General features: G+C 53.8%; 1 protein-coding gene across 1 annotated transcript in view; it reads right to left on the reverse strand.

Moving 5' to 3' along the window:
- Nucleotides 1-18,214, reverse strand: part of CD82 (CD82 molecule) — a 54,661-nt gene extending 36,447 nt beyond the window's left edge. Inside the window, exon 1 of the mRNA XM_002821844.6 lies at nt 18,054-18,214. The gene's annotated coding sequence lies outside the window, so the exon portion shown is untranslated. The remainder of the gene's footprint in view (nt 1-18,053) is intronic.
- Nucleotides 18,215-18,796: the final 582 nt, after the last annotated feature.

Raw genomic sequence — 18,796 nt, forward strand, 5'->3', positions numbered from 1 at the left:
AGCAACACAGGCCAGCAGCCATCCCCGAATATTATGCCATTACCCACTGTATCCCATGCAATCTCCATAACACCCTGGATTATTATTAAACGAGAGATTATTGAGAGATTATTATCCCCATTTAACAGATAGAGGGACTGAGACTCAGAGGTTCAGTGACTTGCCTAAGGCCACACAAGTGGCTAAGCTATGATTAAAATTCAGGTCTGATTTTAGAGAGCTGAAAGCTCTTTCATCTTCACCTGCTGCCCAAATGAACAAGGTAAATGGTGCAGCCCACCGTCCCACCCTTCCACACCTCTGCTGCCTGCTGTCTGATCCCCTGACCCTACCCCAGATCCCTGAGGCCTGACTCTCAGCTTCCTTTCAGGAAGGAAAAGAGCAGCTCCACCTAATCCTGACTGGGACATCCTTCAGTTTGGCTGATGAGGCTGACAGATGTGGCCCTTCTCAGGAGGTTTTGCTTTGAAACCGTAGCAGTAAGACTGGAGGGCCTTTAGATAAAGAAAGGGGCCGCTCTGACAGGAGGGTGCAGAGTGGGAACCAGCAGATACCTGGAGCCCTCCAGCATTCCTGCCTGGACCCCATGCAGCCAAAGAATCAAGCTGAGGCTGAGCCATAGCCTCTGACCTCTTGCTTTCCACAGCTCCCTTGCTTGACTGTTTTTGGCTTCTTAGCCAGCTGCTTGGGCCCCAGACAGCCCCCACTCCCTCCCAATGCTAGGTGCCAAGACTCACACTCAGATTCACAGTGCCAGAATGGCCTTTGACATCACTAGCTCAGCCCACACTTCTCAGATGATGACTGATGCCCAGAGAAGAAAACGAACCCCTACCCCCGCCCCTTCTGGTGAATGCGCAAGTTCAGTGTGTATGTTGGGGGATAGGGAGGGGATTGGGTAGGGCAGTCAGTGTTTCCCAGCCTGTCTGGCATCATGATACACGTTGAGAAGCATACGTATTTGTTCAGCACACTGGGATGGACAGATAGAACTACATCTGGCTTGAGGTTACTAGCCCAGGGCTCTGTTCTCAAGGGCTCCAGAGATAACCATCTCAACAGCTCATTGATCGGAAAGCTCTAACCTAGAGGGATATTTAGGAGCTAAAGAGAGGTTGCAAGAAGCCCCAGATTCCAGAGGCCCTGACAACAGGATTCCCAGGTGGGGTCTCAGGGGTCAGCCACCTTTTGAGGCCCTCTCCCAGTGCCACAACTGGAGGCAGAATAATGAAGCAGATGATAGTATGGGCCCTGAGAGAGATCTAAATTCCAAATCTCATTTCTCAGTATCCACATGACCTCTGGCAAGCTGCCTACCTGCATTGAGCCTCAGTGTTCTCATCTGTAAAACAGGCTATCTAGGGCCCTCCAAGAGGAAACCAGAATCAGCGTGCCAAACCCAAGGTTGTAAGCATGACAGAGGCAGAGGATTCTGGGAAGAGGTCCTGTTAGGTCCCAGAGCAATGAAGTTGCATAAAGATTGTCCCTTGAGGCATGTGATGGACACAGCGTTCCTGCAGACTGCCCCAGGGAGATCATTACCACCCAAGAACTTGAAATGAGGTTGGGCAGAGGAAAGACCTAGGAACAAAAGGAACATTCATGAAAGCATCCACATGGGAGTGTTGCTTCACTGATCTTATCTCATTCAGCCCCCAAACCCCAGGAAGGATCACTGGGATTCAGGAGGGTGGCGGCACTGGCCCTGGTCACACAGGGGACAGTGGTGCAGCTGAGTTCTGCCCTCGAGACTCTCTGACTTTGGAGTTCAATATCCTACTGACTTTGTGACATTACTTCCCACCATCAAGGCAATCTCAAGGCAGAGAGGGTGGTCACTGCAGCCAGGTGTTAAAGGGGCAAAGCCTTGGTCCTAGGGCTGTGAAATCAGAGCATCTGGGGGTGAGGCCAGGCACCTGCAGGTTTAGCAAACACACAGCATTTCAGAATTCTCTCCCTTCACCAGCCAGCCATGAAGAAGGTGGACACAGAGGGCCGAGATGGAAGAACAGCACATGGAACCAGGCCTAGCCCTCAGAGTGGACCTCATAGGGAACCGCACACTCTCCTCTTAGAGTACACAGCTCATGATCCAGAGGGTCTGAGGGGCTGCCCTCCCAGGGGCCTCCCAAGTGGCCCTTCTGTGCTCAGTTTCTGTCCTGAGCCACCATCCACTGCAGTTCACTGAATCCCCACTCCAGGTTGGCCCAGAGCTGGAGTGAAACAGGAAACAGATGACTCCAACCCATCCCTGCCCTCAGGGAGCACCCAGTCTGGAGAGGCTCAGACATGAACGCGAGCAATTATACAAAGCAGCCTGCTGACTCCATCTCCCTCTGAAGGACAAAGGGGGCTCTCTAGAACACAGACTCAAGTGTTTAACAATGACAAACGCAAACATGTTTGCATGATTACTAGCTAGACATTGTGCCAAGTCCTTCACGTGGCTCAGTTTATCCCTGCAATGATCCTATGAGATAAGCCACTGCTCATCACCCCATTGTACAACTGCAGAAACTGAGACTCAGGGTGGTCAGGGGCCTTGCCCAAGGTCACCTTGCTGGTTGGGCAGAGAGTTGAACCCCAACATCTGACCCTCCCAGAGCCCCTGAGCTTTACTGTCACACCATGCTGCCTGCAGAAACAAAGTTGTAAATGACAGCTAATGAAAATTACCCCACCAAGGCCCAGCCTAGATTAATTGGGTCTTAGGGCCCAGCTTCCAAACCCAACCAGCTGAAGCCACTCTGGGGCGACATTAGGCACCAGTGACCAGCTTGCACACTGATCCCAGAGCCTAGCCAGCTGGAGTAGGTGGCTAACAAAAGGGTGTGGGCCCTGAGTAGGGTGATTAGAGAGAGGGAGGGGGACTCTAATCAGGGACCCCACATGGCAACAGGCAAACCTTTTGTCACATCATACCCTCCCTAGGCACTGAGCTCAGGAAGATAGAGACAGGGCTGCTGAAATGCCACCTCCTCAAGGCAGCCTTTCCAAAACATTCTCCAGCACAGACTTTCAGGCAACACCATATGGCAGCCCTAATTATCTCATCATGAGAATTTAGGATAGACATCAGACAGACATAGATTCAAACCCTGGTTCTGTTTACCCTTTCTTTTAAATGAGACAGAGTCTCACTCTGTCGCCCAGGCTGGAGTGCAGTGGCATGATCTCGGCTCACTGCAACCTCTGCCTCCCGGGTTCAAGAGACTCTCCTGCCTCAGCCTCCCATGTAGCCAGGATTACAGGCGCACACCACCACATCTGGCTAATTTTTGTATTTTTAATAGAGACGGGGTTTCACTACATAGACCAGCCTGATCTCAAGTGATCCACCCATCTCAGCCTCCCAAAGTGCTGGGATTACGGCGTGAGCCACCACACCTGGCCTGTCTATCCTTTCCTAACTGTCATTTAACTTTTCCGAGCCTCAGTTCGTTCATCTGTCCAATGGGCTAATCCTTCCTGCCTTCCAAGGCTATAGTTCTCAGTACTCTGCAGGCCTTTAGGAGTATTTGATGGGCAGAGAGAGGAGTAAGTGGGACAGAGTGAAGGCAAAGTGATGCACATAGGTACAGGGACTCTGTCTCCATAGATCCTTGGGTGAAAACACAGAGAGATGGGCCAGTGTGGAGGGTAGGGGCAAGTCTCTAATTACAAGAACTTGGGGGTGGGGAGCCTTCTTGGCTGAGAGCTAGCTGGAGGCAGCTCAGCCCAGGTGAGAAGGAGACGGCAGGGCAGGGCTCTGTGGGGCCTCAGCCCTCTCTGAAGTTCTTCTCCCTCACCTGTCTCTTCCCTTCTGTGAGGGTCCCTATCTCTGTCTGTGGCTCCCTGGAGCCATTCCCTCTTCCTTGTCACTCCCTGTCTCTGTGATCATCCAAGTCTCTCCCTTTAACATCCTGAGAGCCTTGGAATACCCAGAGTGTCTGAGGCAACCTCACCCAGCCCACAGGCCCCATTCTCCAGCGTACTGAGCCCTCTCCATGACGGGAGCCCAGCTCCTGCGAGGGATGGCCCTGAGAGACCCACTTCCATGGTCTACTGCGGAGATCTGGGCCTGCCAAGCCGGGAATGAAGGGGCTGTGCTTCCCACAGAGGGCCCCTGGTTCCCAGGCAGGGAAGCGGCCATTTAACCAGCCCAGACACTTGGCAGCTGCGGCAGGAACACTGGTAACAAAAGGAAACCAGCACGGGCCTGTCAGGGCTCCCTCCCCAGGGCTCCCTGGGCCTCTCCTCTGAGATTGCTGAGGGGCTTGGGCAGAGCAAGGTACAGAGGGGAGAGTGAGAGAGGCAGGGACAGGGAGACTAAGACACGGATAGACTCGAGGGTGAAGGGAGCCTCTGATCCCCTGGAGCATGAACCTGCAGACCCTGCGGCCCTGTCAGGTCTCACCAGGAAGTCTAGGGGAGCCTGCAGTGAGGCCGGCCCAGAAGTGCAGGCCCTGCTGACCCAGGAGGATCCCACACCCACCCCTGGAGCCAGGCCAGCTCCCCAGCTCCTGCTCTGGGGCCACCCCAGAGGTTGCCCTGCATGTTCTATCTCCCCCTGTTTTGTAGCCAAGAGTCCTGCCTCCCCTGTGGCCTCCGAAGGAATGGGCCCACCCTCTAGCCTCACCTACCCTGCCCCCTCCCTACCTCCCATTAACAATGACCCTTCCCCAGCACATTTTTCTCAGCCTCGGCCTCCTCCAGATTCTAGGAGCAGCGGCGCTGTGCCCTGAGAAAAAACCCTACCCCACCAAATGTGACTCCTGAGCAGGCTGCTGGCCAGGTCTTTATGATGAGAAAGGGCACTGCAGTGCTCTGAGCCAGCCATTCTCAGCCCCCTAAGGAAGCTGAGGCAGACAGAAGGGACCTGACCTCAGCTGGCAGCGGCTAAGACAAAATGAACATCTGGGTCCCAAACAGCCCCATCCAATCCCCTCCACTAGAGCAACTCAGGGCCACGGGGAGGAAGAGAGAAGGGGAACGAGCCCAGCCAGCTCTAGGCTGTGATCAATCACTCCCCTTCCCCAAACCTCAGCTTACCTATCTGTGCAGTGGGGACAGTCCCTATGGCAGATCCTAATGCAGGGTGGAAATCTGGGACCTCATCCCCCCTGGTCCAGTCCTGGACCTAGCCATCTGCCAGCCCCTCCTCTTCCCAGGGCCAACCAACTTTCCATCGCTGATGGATTCAGCCAAGAATTTGGCATCCACTGAGAGCTGGGGCAGGCAGAGAGGATAGTGAGCCCGGCTGTGGGCCTTGGGCGAGTTCCCCTCTCTGGGTAGTAACGGTTCATTCCTGTCCTAGGGAGGTGTGTGGTTTGAGGAGCAATACACACAATAAAGGGAAGTGTGGTGATCATTATCGCTGTGAGAAGGTCCTGGGCCACACGGAGCTAGAAGAGGGGTGTATAGATGTACAGACAGAGGTGAGAAGGAAAGGTGCTAGGCGCTATAGGAAGGGGTCTGTCCCCAGAGGCCAGGCATGGGACATGTGGCGACACCATCATGGTCTCAGATAGAACCAGGCAGGGCCTCACACCTGGGCTGGCTCCCTGGCTCTCTTCCCACAGGAATATAGGAGCTCAGAGAGAGGCTGCCTCCTTTCCTGGGCAACCCAGCAAACCAGGCACTGCACTAAGAGCATACGGGCCTGGAGAGCCTCCGGGTGTCCAGAGGAAAAGGGGACTATTTGTTCCCCAGTAGGAAAACTGATATGTAAATAAGCAGCCACTGGCCTGACCCAAGCCTCCTGGGAGGCCACCCTCAGGTCGCCTGGGCCCCATCCCCTGGTCTCCTGTTTGCCGATCATGTGTGACCCTGAGAACACAGGAGACAGAGTATCTCTTTCTACAGATCTGGAAATTGAGGCTCGGGGAGGTTAGAAATGTGCCCAGGGAGGATCACAAGTTGGAACTGGCAGAGTCTGATTAAATCAGCCTGATTCTGTCCCTGTGGCCAATTCTTGGCCCATTATCTGCCGAGGACACCCCCTACCTAGAGCTACCTATAGTTCAGGCCTTAGGCCAAGGCCCAACCCGGCGCCCTACTCAAGAGGGTTGGGGTGGGTGGAGGCAGAACATAGCCTGAGCCCACTGCAGGGAAGATGAGGGACTGGCATTTCCTGAGTGCCATAAACCCCCAGGTGCCAGTGCTAGATGTTTTGCACTTTATCTCCTACAAGTATCAGAAGCTATCAACGAGGAAAGTAGCTTTCTTACTTTTCAACGAAGGAAACCAGGGTTCAGAGAAGATAAGTGACTTGCTGAAAGTCACAAGCCTGAGAGTTACAGGTCTGAGGCTAACCTTTCCCTAGCATGCACAGACTCAGCTGCATGCCCTGCCAGACCCTTCAGGGGCTTGGACCCACACCAGCCACAGGCCCTGCTCTCATGCCTCACTGGGGAGTTAACCAACCCGGTCAGCCAGTTTGCCCACTGCACAGAACCCGAGAGAGGTGAGTTGGCTTGGCCAGAGGAGCAAGGCTTCCCCGAGGGAAGAAGGTGGCTGGAGCCAGGTGTAGAAGAATGAGGAAGACTTAGGAGGAAGTGATGGCATCCAGGTGAAACTGCAGGGCCCAGGCACCCATGTGTGAGAGTCTGGAAAATTCTGAAGGATACATTTTAGAGGACAAGCACAGTTCCCAGGAGAAGCAAGCAGCTGAGCTGGGAGGAAAACCTGGGCTGAATCCCTCCTTCCCCGCAGCACCAAGGACCTCACGTGCAAGGCCTGGGCAGGAGTCAGAAACAGAGACAGCCTGGACTACCCTATCTTGCCTCCCCATGGGTTCTTGGCCAACAGTGAAGATCCCAGGCCAGCCCTTCCTGGGATCCTGGGCCCCTTGCACCCAGGACCCACCAGCCCAGCTAAGAGACCTGGGATCCTTCATCCTAAGGCTGAGAATAGAGAGAGAGTTCTCCCATCTTAGGGGCTGGGCTCAAGATGGGCAGCAAAGACAACCCAGGTTCCAGTCTTAGCTCTTGTACCATCCCTCAACCGCCCACGGGATCCTGGGCAACTCACTGCCCTGTCATCCTCATCCTCTGTGAAAATGGGCTTAGTAATAATGCCCGCCCTATTTCACAGGGTGCTGGAAGACTTGAGGGACTGGGAATAAGTACATGAGAAAATGTCCACTGCCAAGAGCTATAAAGCATAAGGGATCATTATGAGAAAGGAGGACTCAGATGTCCCAAACCGGGCAGTGACTTGCCCCCAGGCCACACAGCCAGGCAGCAGCAGAGCAGGATTTGAAAGGGGTCTCCCGGTGACCAGCCAATGCCCTCCCATTGCAAGACCCTGAATCCCAAGAGAGCTTTGACCCTTGGGCTGACCGTCTCTGCGTGGATGGCGGCTGGGGCAGAGGCTGCTTACTCCATATCCTGGCTCCCTCCAGAACAGGACCTGCTGCCATCCCAGACCAGATCCCAGCCTTGAGTTTGAAATCAAAAGCCCAGCTCTGCCCCTTTCAGTTCTGTGACCTTGAGTAAGTTGTTTTACCTCCTGGACCCTCAGTTTCCTCATGTGTACAATGGGACCTGATGTTAACCCCTACCTGGGGTGGCCTGACATCATGGCTGCAAAGTGCCCAGGACAGAGCCTGGTACACATTAGATGCTCAACAACTGAGGCTTTTCTCTTTTCCCTCTGTTGTGCCTGCCAGATGAAGCCCAGGCTTGACAGGAGAAACTTCCTGGCTTCCTGGAAAACCTGCCCAGAACAACAACTGGGAACATAAACTGCTGGAGAACACTAGACCTTGGAAGAAGATCACGTTACTGAAGAGTTAGTCGGGGGATAAGAAGGGGAGCAAGATCCTAGCGCAGAGATGGTGTGGAGGAACCTGCCTCCCCAGGCCCCTCACTTGGGGCCGGTGCAGTGGTCAGGGAAGGCATCTCTGCTTCCGCACCAGACCGGCACTGGAGAAGTCGAGGTGGGGAACGTGACAGCGCCAGGGTTCCAGTACTAGCCCTCCTACTTTCAACATCCTTAGACACAGCAGGTCACCTGTCAGAGACTCAATTTTCCTTTCTGTAAAACGGGGATGCTGATAATCCTCTTGTCCTCCTGTACAGAAAGTTCCCAATATATACAAAGGACACATGGGAGAAGGGGTGGTGAGGTGGGGGCAGGAGGGGAAGGTGAGTTCAGGCCTCACAAGATGAGCCTTTATTAAACAGGACAAGGTTCCTACTGTCAGCAACACCAGGAGCTGAAACTCACCACAGAACCCCACCCTGCCCCATCCCACTACTTTACTGGTACCCAAAGTGTGGTCCAGGGCCAGCAGCTGCAGCGTCCCCTGGGAACGTGTTAGCAATGCACATTCTCAGGCAGTATCCCAGACCCACAGAATCAGAAACCTGGGGGTGGGGCCAAGCAATCTGTGCTTTCATAAGCCATCCAAGGGACTGATGCATGTCAGAGTTTGAGAACCACCGCAGCACCCACTACCCACTCAGGAGAAACTTTCCCCCACTGACTCATCTTCCCACCTCCTCCTTTCCAGGAGACTGTTGGGGAGGAAGGAGTCACTGTGGGGAGAGGTCATTAAATAGTAAAGAGAGCCCATGATTAGTTAATGACACCACAGGCTCCCAGAGAGGAGAGGGTCAAAAGTCAGACTGTAATTGAAGAGAAAACACTCCCCTATATCTATCTGCCTTTCTCCATCTCCTTCTCTTTCACAGATACACATACCCTAAAAGCCTGCTCCTCCTCCTCCTGTGGGTGGGCCAACTAGCACTAGGGACAGACAGAACGCTCTCCCACCAGTAGAGCTGAAGCAAAATTGGGGGACTGGTTATGGTGGGAGATTCTGGTCCTCTGACCCTGAGTTTAAAAACCATCTGAGCTGGAAAGCCACTTCTAGAAATTCATTCCATGGAGCTCATTATAGTTGAGTACAAAATATACATAGGGACAAGGCGATCATTATAGCAATGTGGATACTAATGAAAAATTCAAAGGGCCTAAATGTGCAATGGCTGGGGAATGCTTAACCAGGTCACAGACGATTCCTATGGTGCAATACTACAGAGCTGGGAAACTTGCTGGAGAAGAATGCTCAATCACATGGGAAAACCCTCCCTATACAGCATTCAGTCAAAAGTGGCAGTGCAGGAAGTGGTTTGTGTGGTACAATCCCAATCTTGTATGTGTGTGTCTTTAAGGCCAAAACACCAAACTGTTCACAGCAGTTATCTCTGAGCAGTTATTTCCTCCTGCAGGTCTGTTCTTTACCGCCTGAATTTTTCCACACAAAAAAACCCCTCTTTCTTCAATAATCAGAAAGTTTGGGGGGTTTTTTGGGGTAGCCATTTGGTTTAGATAAAGTTTTTAAAAGAAAAATCTCCTTCCTATGTCAGAATCGCTGGCCTGGGGTCTTCTGCTACAAGATTTGGTCCCACCAGGGAGTTTCCACATTGTGTGTAATTCCAACAAGCAAGATCAGGATCAACACGGGGAAGCCAAGGGTGGGTGGGTTTGCTCAGATTCTATCCCCTATTTTCTAAGAGTCAGCTCTTTCCAGAAATAAAAAATCATGAGCTTTCCAAGCCTTGAGGTGTGTGAGCAAAGGCTGGATGTGGCCCATGGGATCAGACTGGGCAGGTAGGTTGACTGGATGGACCACAGAGCTTCTCACAACACCAAGATCCTGTGACTCTAGACGTAAGCCCTCAACTTTGCCCTCAACTCTATGCCAAGAGCACCCAGGTCAAGGCTGGGCTCAGATAGTCTGGGGACCAAGACTACAGAGAATCTAAGTCTTCTGCTGACCCCCCAGCAGAGCTTCAAGCAACCCTGGAAAGCTCCCTCACTCCAGATAGGGGACCTCAGCCTTTGGACAGGAAGACTCCCTATCATTTCCCCCGAAGTACTGACAGGAGCAGCCTTTGCTCATCATCACCACCCTTATCCTCTGGCTTCATTGAGGGTGCACTCTTCCCTGGGCCTGCCACGAAGCATTTTACCAGCATTATCTCATTTAATCCTCATAAAACTCAAGGCTCTGAGAGGCCAAGAAACTTGCCCAGAGGTGAGCAGACACTGTGCCCATAGCTAGGCCTGGCTGACATCAATGCCTGAGAAGCTAGAAGAACCCCAAGCTGTAGGCACAGCCCCAGTGGTTCCCTGACTGCAACTTGCAGGGATGGTTAGGGATTCCTGATAGGCACACATTTTGAGAACCATACTGCCATGCTATACCGTCTCCTGGCAAACAAGGAGACTTGCTAAACCCTGCCAGGAGAGGGTGTGGGGCAGAGAAAGCAGATAAGAGGGGCTTTCGGATGGAAAACAAGTGACTAGTTCAGAGCAGAGGACACATCCTCCCTGCCTCAGTTACTCCACTGCTGTGTGTTCAGAAAGGCCAGGGGTCAGGGAGGTGGGCTATCTACATGTCCAAAGGTGACTCAAGGCCTAGACACCCACTTGCTCCATGACCTCAGATAAATCAAACCTCCCCTGCTAAGTTTCTATTTCCTCTATATACGATGATGTCTCATAGGCCCCACTGCAAAAGCGTTCTTATATTCCACCTTTTAAGACAGTGAGTGGGAGGTGGTTTTCCAACTGTACTAGTATAATTTACCAATTGTTATTATCAGCAACAACAAACATTTATTGAGTGCTTACTTCATACCAGGTATCATTCAAAACAGTTTATGTGTACACGTGGGAACACATACTCCCCTCTACATTTGTTTCCCAGTGGAGGGACCTCTGCCAGGGAAACACCTCAGGCCTTGCTCTGCGCTCCCCAACCAACTCCCCCGCTTCACGCCACGCCCCGGGAGGCTTATGATTGGTTCGTCTTAGAGACACGTAGGGCAGACTCAGTGGGGCCCCGCCCCTCGCAGAGCCAAGTTGCCCGCAGGGAGAGTTCTATTTGGGCTGTTCTCTGCTCCTGCTACCTGGTCCTGCAGGAGGCCGGCTCCTGTCCAGCACGTCCTGTGGCGGGACGGGTAACTCTGCCAGGTCCAGGACAGGCCAGTCAGCAAGCCCTCTGGGCCCCGGATGTAAAGTCACCTTCTTCCGCCGGCTTCCATTTAGAACTCCATCTTCAATGTGTGTTTAGCTCATTTAACCCTCACAGCAGCCCATCCCTATTTCACAGATGAGGAAACTGAGGCTCAGAATGCTCATTAAGGAACTTGATCTCAACTACTGTTCAAAAGCTTTCTACACACCACCCAATGCTCAGGGTGTGTCCACCGCATGGGAAGACGGATTACACTCCTATTCACATCTAACTCTTGTCTCCCAGCCTGGACGGCTGGGCCATAGACACTCCTACCATAGGCACTCCCTCCAAGTCTTCTGAGGCTTGACAAATTGATATTCACTTCAAACCAACATCCCATCCCTCCTTCGAAAAAAATATGATTTATTCACAAAAAGAACTTCAATATGATCCCAAGTTCATACAATACATTTTTGTTCAAATATGTGTGGTATGTTTTTTATAGCTTCATTGTATGAATGGGTTTTTTCTTGAGCATAAAAAAATGTGGGTTCACTATAGATTTGGAAAATAGGGGAAAGTAAAAAGATAATAAAGATCTGTAATCTAATCTATATAATTGTATTTCATAACGGGTACATTACATGTAGTTGCCTACATTTTGGCCTGATAGAGTAGAGTTGCAGGGGAGCAGCTCTGCCATTCAGTCTCTGCAATGCTTTAGGGCAGCAGCGGGGACCTGCCCACCTACAGCCTTCCTTCCTAGGCTGCAGGAGAATAAGCCAGGCCCCCAGGAGTCCTTCCCATGAATAAAACCCTGCAGCCGTCCACTGTGGCATCACATGTGCCTCACTTACAAAAGCCAAGTGCAGCAAATGCAAGATAATATAGTTTTGTAGCCCAAGAAGGGCTATAACTTACCCAAGGTAACACAGCAAGTAAAAGATGAGCTGGGAACAGAGCCCAGGTCCCCTGATCTCCAGACTCAAGCTCTTCAAAGACTTACATCCTGCTTCCTATTAACAGCACTACCAAAAACACTGAGCACAGTAGATCATGCCTGTAATCCCTTTGGGAGGCCAAGGCTGGAGGATCACTTGAGGCCAGGAGTTTGAGACCAGCCTGACCAATATGGTGAAATCCTATCTCTACTAAAAATACAAAAATTAGCCTGGTGTGGTGGTGCATGCCTGTAATTCCAGCTACTCAGGAGGCTGAGACACGAGAATCACTTGAACCCGGGAGGTGGAGGTTGCAGTGAGCCAAGACTGCACCACTGCACTCCAGCCTCAGCAATACAGTGAGACTCTGTCTCAAAAAAAATAAAAAATAAATAAACACTACAAAAAACAGCAGGAACATATATAGCACTAACTATGTGCCAGGCACTGTCTTAAATGCTTCATATGCATTAGCTCTATATCATTCTCAAACAACCCTATGAGATGAGTACTATTATTGTCTCCATTTTATAGATGGTGAAACTGATGCACAGAGGGGTAAGACACAAAGTCACACCCAGCTGGTAAGTAGCAAAGGCAGGAATCATCCTTAGGCAATTTGATTCCGGAGTCTGTGATCTTGCCTAGGCTTTCTTCCCCACTCCCCCGGGCCCAAGCCCAGCTGGGACTCAGGAAGGCTTCTGGAACACTTGCTGCCTAAAAGGAAGAAAACCAGCCTAGAAGTCACCTCTCTGGCCAAGGTCACGATGTAGCTCCATGGCAGAGCCAGGATTTGAACCCGGGCTTCCTAATGCCCAGCCCCCAGGGCATTGTTCACTTCTCCACATTGACCCTGAGAGCCAAGGCCCAGAACTCTGAGCAACTCCCACGCCAGATCACCCTTCCACACAGCAGGGAAAGTCAAGTTGGGGTGGGGGGGCGGCGGAGAAGAGGCAAAACCTGCTGCTGCAGGGTAGGAGGTCAGAGGGGAGAGTGGGGCTTCCCAAAGCTGCCCACCTGGGGGTCTGCATGGATGATGTCCAGGATGGGCTTCCTGGAGGCCACCGTCCCATTTCTCCAGGCCCCAGCTTGAGTCCCCACAGGATAGCAGCACCTTCCACAAACAACTGTTGACTCCAAGATGCTCTTTCTAGCTGAGTCAGAGTTCACTAAAGGCCAGAGTGGCCCCTCACTGGGTTAGGGCTGAAGGAAGTCATGCTGTTCCCCTCTCAGGAGGGTAAAGGCCAGGCATCGGAAGAGAAGCAGAAGCTCTGCTGAAAGCAATTCCAGGACAGACAGTGCATTCCTATCTCCCTGGATCCAGGTTGCAGAAGTGGGGCCCACAGGCCTGAAGCGCCAGGCAGCGGCATCCAGGTCCTGCTTCCTGGTTCCGCCTTTGCCAAGGAGTCACCTGGTATCTGGCACTAAGCTGGGTCCTGCTGATACCCCCGGCCTCACCCAAGGGAACCACTAACCTATTCATTCAGTCATCGATCCCCAAGTGCCTGCTGTATGCCAGGAATCAGAGACACATACAGGACAGGGCAGTGCCTGCCCAGGAGAGCTCATGGAAACACGTCATACACCACAAAGCAGTGGGATCAAAGAGGAGGGTATGCAGTGTAGACAAGCACAGAGGAGAAGGTGAAGGGCAATGAGGGGCTTGGGAAAGGCAGCCAGCGATGTTCAGACCTACTGCCCCTCAGGAAGCTGAGTGTCACAGTGAGGAGACCCAGCCACCCCCAGGAAGAGCCAGAGAGCCCCACATAGCCAGACATGACTGGCGTCTTGGGGCACACACATATTGGAGAGGCACAGAGGCCCTGTGCAGAAGGAAGGTGTTCTGAGAGTGTCCCTGGGGGCCTGAGAAGGAGCCTGGCACCAGCCTTGAAAGACCAACCAGATGCAGCAAACAACAACGGCTCTCCTTTACTGAGCATTTACTATGTGCTAGGTATAACAATATTAAGCGTTTCATGTGCACTTTTTTGTCTTCTCCTCATGCCCTATGAAGTCATGACCATTATCATCCCCATTTGCATGTTCAAAAACTGAGGCTCGGAGTCACGTAGCTAGAAATTGGCAGGGCCGAGATCTCAACCCTAAAGTCCAGCGCTTTACCACCATGCCGTACCATCATCTCCCTAATCTGTTAACAGGCAGAAAGTAGATAAAGGTGCTTCAGGTGGGGGAAACAAGGTAAGAATAGGGAGGTGCTCTCTGAGGGGAGCTGCCCAGCTCCTCTGTGTTGGGGTTGTTTTTGTGTGTGTGTGCACGCCTGAGTATGGATGTGTGTTCAGAGACATGCCCTACTTTGCAAAGGATAGATCCCAGGTCCCAGAACGCCCCGAGAGCCAACGAAAGAATGGGGCATCAGCAAGTCAGGGAAGGAATCCCAGAGAGAAGGAACTTATCTAAGGTCACACGACATACAAACAGCAGAGCAGCAGCCAACTCCAAGGACCAGAACACAGGTCTCTTTCCTCCATCAGCTGCCTGTCCATGTCAGCACAGTGAATCAGCTGCTGACAGGAAAACCGCAGTGGAAGGGGAAGCCCGGGGGTGAGTCAGGAACCAGCCAGCCTCCGAGAGACACCAGCTGGGCCTGTTGCAGAGGCCCCGGGTCTGTGGTTGTTTGCCTCTTCTCAGGGCAGCGTCAGGGGCAAGGGGAGCAACACATCCCACACCACTCGCTCCATGTTTACCTCTGGGCTTCCCCTCCCAGCTCCTCAGACTCCGGCTTAGTGGAGGGGAAGCGGGTGGGTAGGGCAGTTCCTGCTGAGATTAAACGGGTCCTGTCCCACGGAGGGGCCCAGGCCAAACAGTCCAGGCTCTTCCCTCCCTTCCCACCTCTCAGAGAGCCAGCTCCTGGCCGTTTGATGTTCTGGATTAAGTCATAACCGCCCCCTGTGAGCTTCCCATGGGGCGGAGGAAGTGGGTATAACGGTTTGGAGCAGGAGGCCAAGGCCAAGGTCAAGCCAGAATCAGGGGTGCCAGCTGGCCCCAGATGCTCCAAATCCGAAGCAACACTCAGGACTTGGGGCTGCTCAGCCATGGGTTGAAGGAGGACTGTCTGGTCCTTAGGGGAACAGGTTTGGGTCCCCAGGGTGGAAGGGGATGGCCGGTGGGAGCTTCCAGGCTGTGCCTCTAAAGCGTGAGGCCTCAAGACAGAGGGGGCCGCCCCCACATAGCAGAAACTTCAGAGGAGCCCAGGGAAGCCAAAATCCTGCCCCAGTCCCCCTACTGTGGGAAACTTGTGCCCTGACTGCTCACCCACTGCCAGAGATAGCACATGGCTGACCTCTCACCCCTACCCTCCCTGGGCTGGGATGGGAGGGAGGGATCAGCAGGCACTTCTTGTAACCACCCTGCCCCCGACTCCCAAACTTACTGCTGGCTGGCACAGGCTCCCACCTTTCGGCCCAGATGCCTCCCCTTCACGGGCAAACCCCTCTTCAGCATTCATCACCCTCCCAGCGACCCCGCCACTCACCCAATTCAGCCACCTTCCTGAGCCCCTGCTATGCACCAGACAGGATGGAGAGGAGAAAGAAGTGCAAATGTGCTGGAACAGTCCCCTCCCACCCCTCCAATGGTGCCTTTGCTATCCCTGTGGCTGGTGTCTCTTCCTTCACTCCCAGTTGCAGACATCCCCAAAGCCACCCAGATCCCTTCTTCCCAGTCACTGCAGCCATTGGTTCATTATCCCCTGACCGCTGGATCCTCCACCCCAGCACATCTGGTACAGACTGACTTTCCTAAAGTGCTGCTCTGTTGTGTCACTCCTCTCCTCAGAAACCTTCAATGGCTCCCACTTTCTGCAAATCAGATCCAAAGTTCTTATCCCGGCATTCAAGGCCCTCCGTAAGCTGATCCCACCTACTATTCCCACTGCATATCCCCACACGGTCCCAAACTTCAGCCAGAATGAGCAACCTAGAGGTTTCTCGAGAATTCTCAGGACAGGTTGACCTCCCTGCCTCTGCCTAGGCATTTTCCTCTCCTCAAGACACCATCTTCATTCTGGCTGCTGAAATCTTCCCAGTCTGTAAGGCCCTGAAGATCCCTCTAATCCTTTTTTCATTTATCTTGCATCAGAGTCCCTAGTATTCTTGTGTAAGCCCCTTCCCGGATGGTAAGCAACCTGAGGGTGCAGGCCTTATGTGGTCGCTTGTCATTCATCGAGCAGGAAGGGGGGGTGGTGGTGGGGAGGGCTTTCCATTAAGGCTTACTAGGTAGGCTCTGTTGAAATGAACGTCTCCTCCTCCCCACCTCAGGCACCACCTACCAGACCCTCTCCCTCCCCACCATACCAAACTCCAATTTATGCCACTTCAGTGCTTGAAGAGACTGTGGTCCCATGTTGATCCAAGCCAAACCAGGACCAGGAGCCCAGGCAGAAAGTCCTATTCAAGTCTCACCCCCTCCAGGAAGCCTCCTTACCCCCACCCCCTGCCCTGGCTTCTCAAGTGTCTCACTCTTCTGAACACCTCCCCCTGCCCTACATACACACACAGTCTCCTGCACACAGCGCAGCTGCCAATCCATCTCTGTCCCACAGCACTTTCCAGTTTGTTCCATACTGTACAGCTTATCTCCCAGAAGATGCAGGAAGCCAACATAATGCAGCACTTTCAGCGTCCTTCGGTGTCCAACCCTGCTTAGATATCAGGTGCCCACATTGCCCCTCGCCTCCATCCCAAGCCAAGTGTGCAATGGTATAGCTGGATTCCAGCCACCAGGGCAGCACAGACCCATGAAATCTCATCTGGTCATAAACCCTGGGTGTGACCGATCCTCTCTACAGGGACATGGTAGGGATGGGGGAGCCCTCATTGTCAGCAACTCAGGCCTGGCTAGTTCACCTCTGTATCCTCTAGCTCTCTCTAGGTGCTCAGTAAACATTTTTAGACTTATTTAACTCAACGCTCACCAACCTCAAGCAACATTACAGAAAACTCAGCCACTCTTTGTTCCAGACGACACAGTCCTCATCCCTCAAATAGAGTGATGTTGGTGGCAGGTGGCAATTTCTGGCTCTCACAAGGTCAGGAGGGGCTGTAGCCAACCCCATCTCTCCCAAAAAAAAAAAAAAAAAAGGCTCATTCCCCATAGGAAGCAAGCCCATCACCTGCCCACCCGCATCAAAGCAGCTGTCACAGAGGGAGGTCTCACTGGTTTCCTGGCGCCTTGCTAAGTAGTGTATACACACTATTCTATTTAGTGCTTGCTCCTGCCATTGGACATTGTCATTATCCCCATTTTACAGGTGAGGAAACTGAAGTTTGGAGAGGGAATGGAATCCAAATCAGTTTGATCCCAAAGCCCAAGCCCTTGACCACAGAACTACACTGCCCCGCTACTGGGGCCCAGCACAGAGCACCCACCACCTCCAGGAACAGAACCCGTCAGCCAAGAAATTAACCCTGGGTATGCTGCAAGGGCCCCTGGGGCCCTAGGCTTGACCCTGGGCCCAAGGATTGGTGGGGTTTTCCCTTCTCTTCCCCACTCACCAGTGTAAGAACTGTTCCCCAGTTTCTAACCTCCTGCTCAGGCCAGCTCACCTGGAAAAGCCCCACTGAGTTTCCAACTTGAAGTCTTAGGGGGTCCGACTCAGATGAACTGTTAGAATTGGTGGGAGGCAGGTGAGGCGGGAAATGGAACCTCCCTGCTTTGGCCTCCTCTTCCCCAGGGTTCGTGGGTTCGAGCCCCAACCGAGGAACCAGTGCACTCTTTAAAGCAATTCGCTTCTCTCAGTCCCATTTTGCAGGGAGAGAAACTGCAGAGGGCAACGCGATGGGAACACCTGTGGCAACCTGCAGCCTGCTCTCACCTGCCAGCTCTCACCTTCCGGCGTTTTAAGTGAGACAGGGCAACGGGAGCGTGGAATTCACCTGGTTCACTTCCTCCTGCTGGAACCCGGGAGGTCCAGAGCCAGGTAGAGGGACGGACCCAGGATCACGCAGCTGTGCACGGCCGAGTGTGAGAACTGGGGGTTCAGGACTGGGAGCTAAAGCTCCTTTTCACCCACCAGCTGCCCCGACCTGTCACTAGTTCCGAGGAAAGTTGTCCGAGCCGGACCGCAGAAGCGGGGGCCAAAACTAACTTTGCCTCTGGTTGTCCGGCAGGCTCCCCCGGCCCGCTGCCCCCTTGCTCACCTGCCGGTTCTGCTTTCTGCTCCGCGCTGCAGGCCCAGCGTCACCCGCTCGTGCCTCAGTCGGCGTCGGACTGCACAGCCCTGGGCTCAGTCACTCCTCGGCCCCCTCCCGGCTGCAGCCGGGGAACGCCGCGGACTCGGCAGGCCCCGCCCCCAGAGGACACGCCCCCTCGGCTTCCCTCCGCCGGCCCCGCCCCCGAGCCCTTTGGGAAGGCGGTGCGCTCCCGCCTGCCAGGCCCCGCCCACTATGGCCCTACCCCGACCAGCCCCGCCGCCGGGCCCCGCTGGAGCTGACGCCCCGCCCCGCTACGGCGTCTCTCCTCTATCCCGGCAGTACCGCCCGCAGGTTACACGGGGGATGAAGCCCGCCCCGCTCCAGCCCTGTCCACTCACGGCGCTGCCTAACGGTCCCGCCCAGCTCCCGCCTACCTCGTCCTCCCGGTCTCCTCCCGGGCCCTCCCAGCGCCCCCGCCTCCTTCACTTTCTCCTTCGAGCCTACCCCATCCCCCGGCCCTAGTAGGGTGAGGCCACGCCCCTCCCCGCCCCAGCCCGGGCTCAGCGCCTTCCTAATCCTGCCCTGCCCTGCCCCTCTCAGCTCGGGGCGGGTAGCCCTGGGGCCCCCACGCTGGCATTCCAGGGCGGGTGTATCCGGGTGCAGCCGGGGAACGGCGTGGGAGCGGTTTGTGTCCCAAGTCGGGGCCTCTATCAGGAGGCGGCCTGGGCCCAGGAACTTTTTGAAAATAC

The sequence above is a fragment of the Pongo abelii genome, chromosome 9 (genome assembly GCF_028885655.2).
Source record: "Pongo abelii isolate AG06213 chromosome 9, NHGRI_mPonAbe1-v2.0_pri, whole genome shotgun sequence".
Classification (NCBI taxonomy): Eukaryota; Metazoa; Chordata; class Mammalia; order Primates; family Hominidae; genus Pongo; species Pongo abelii.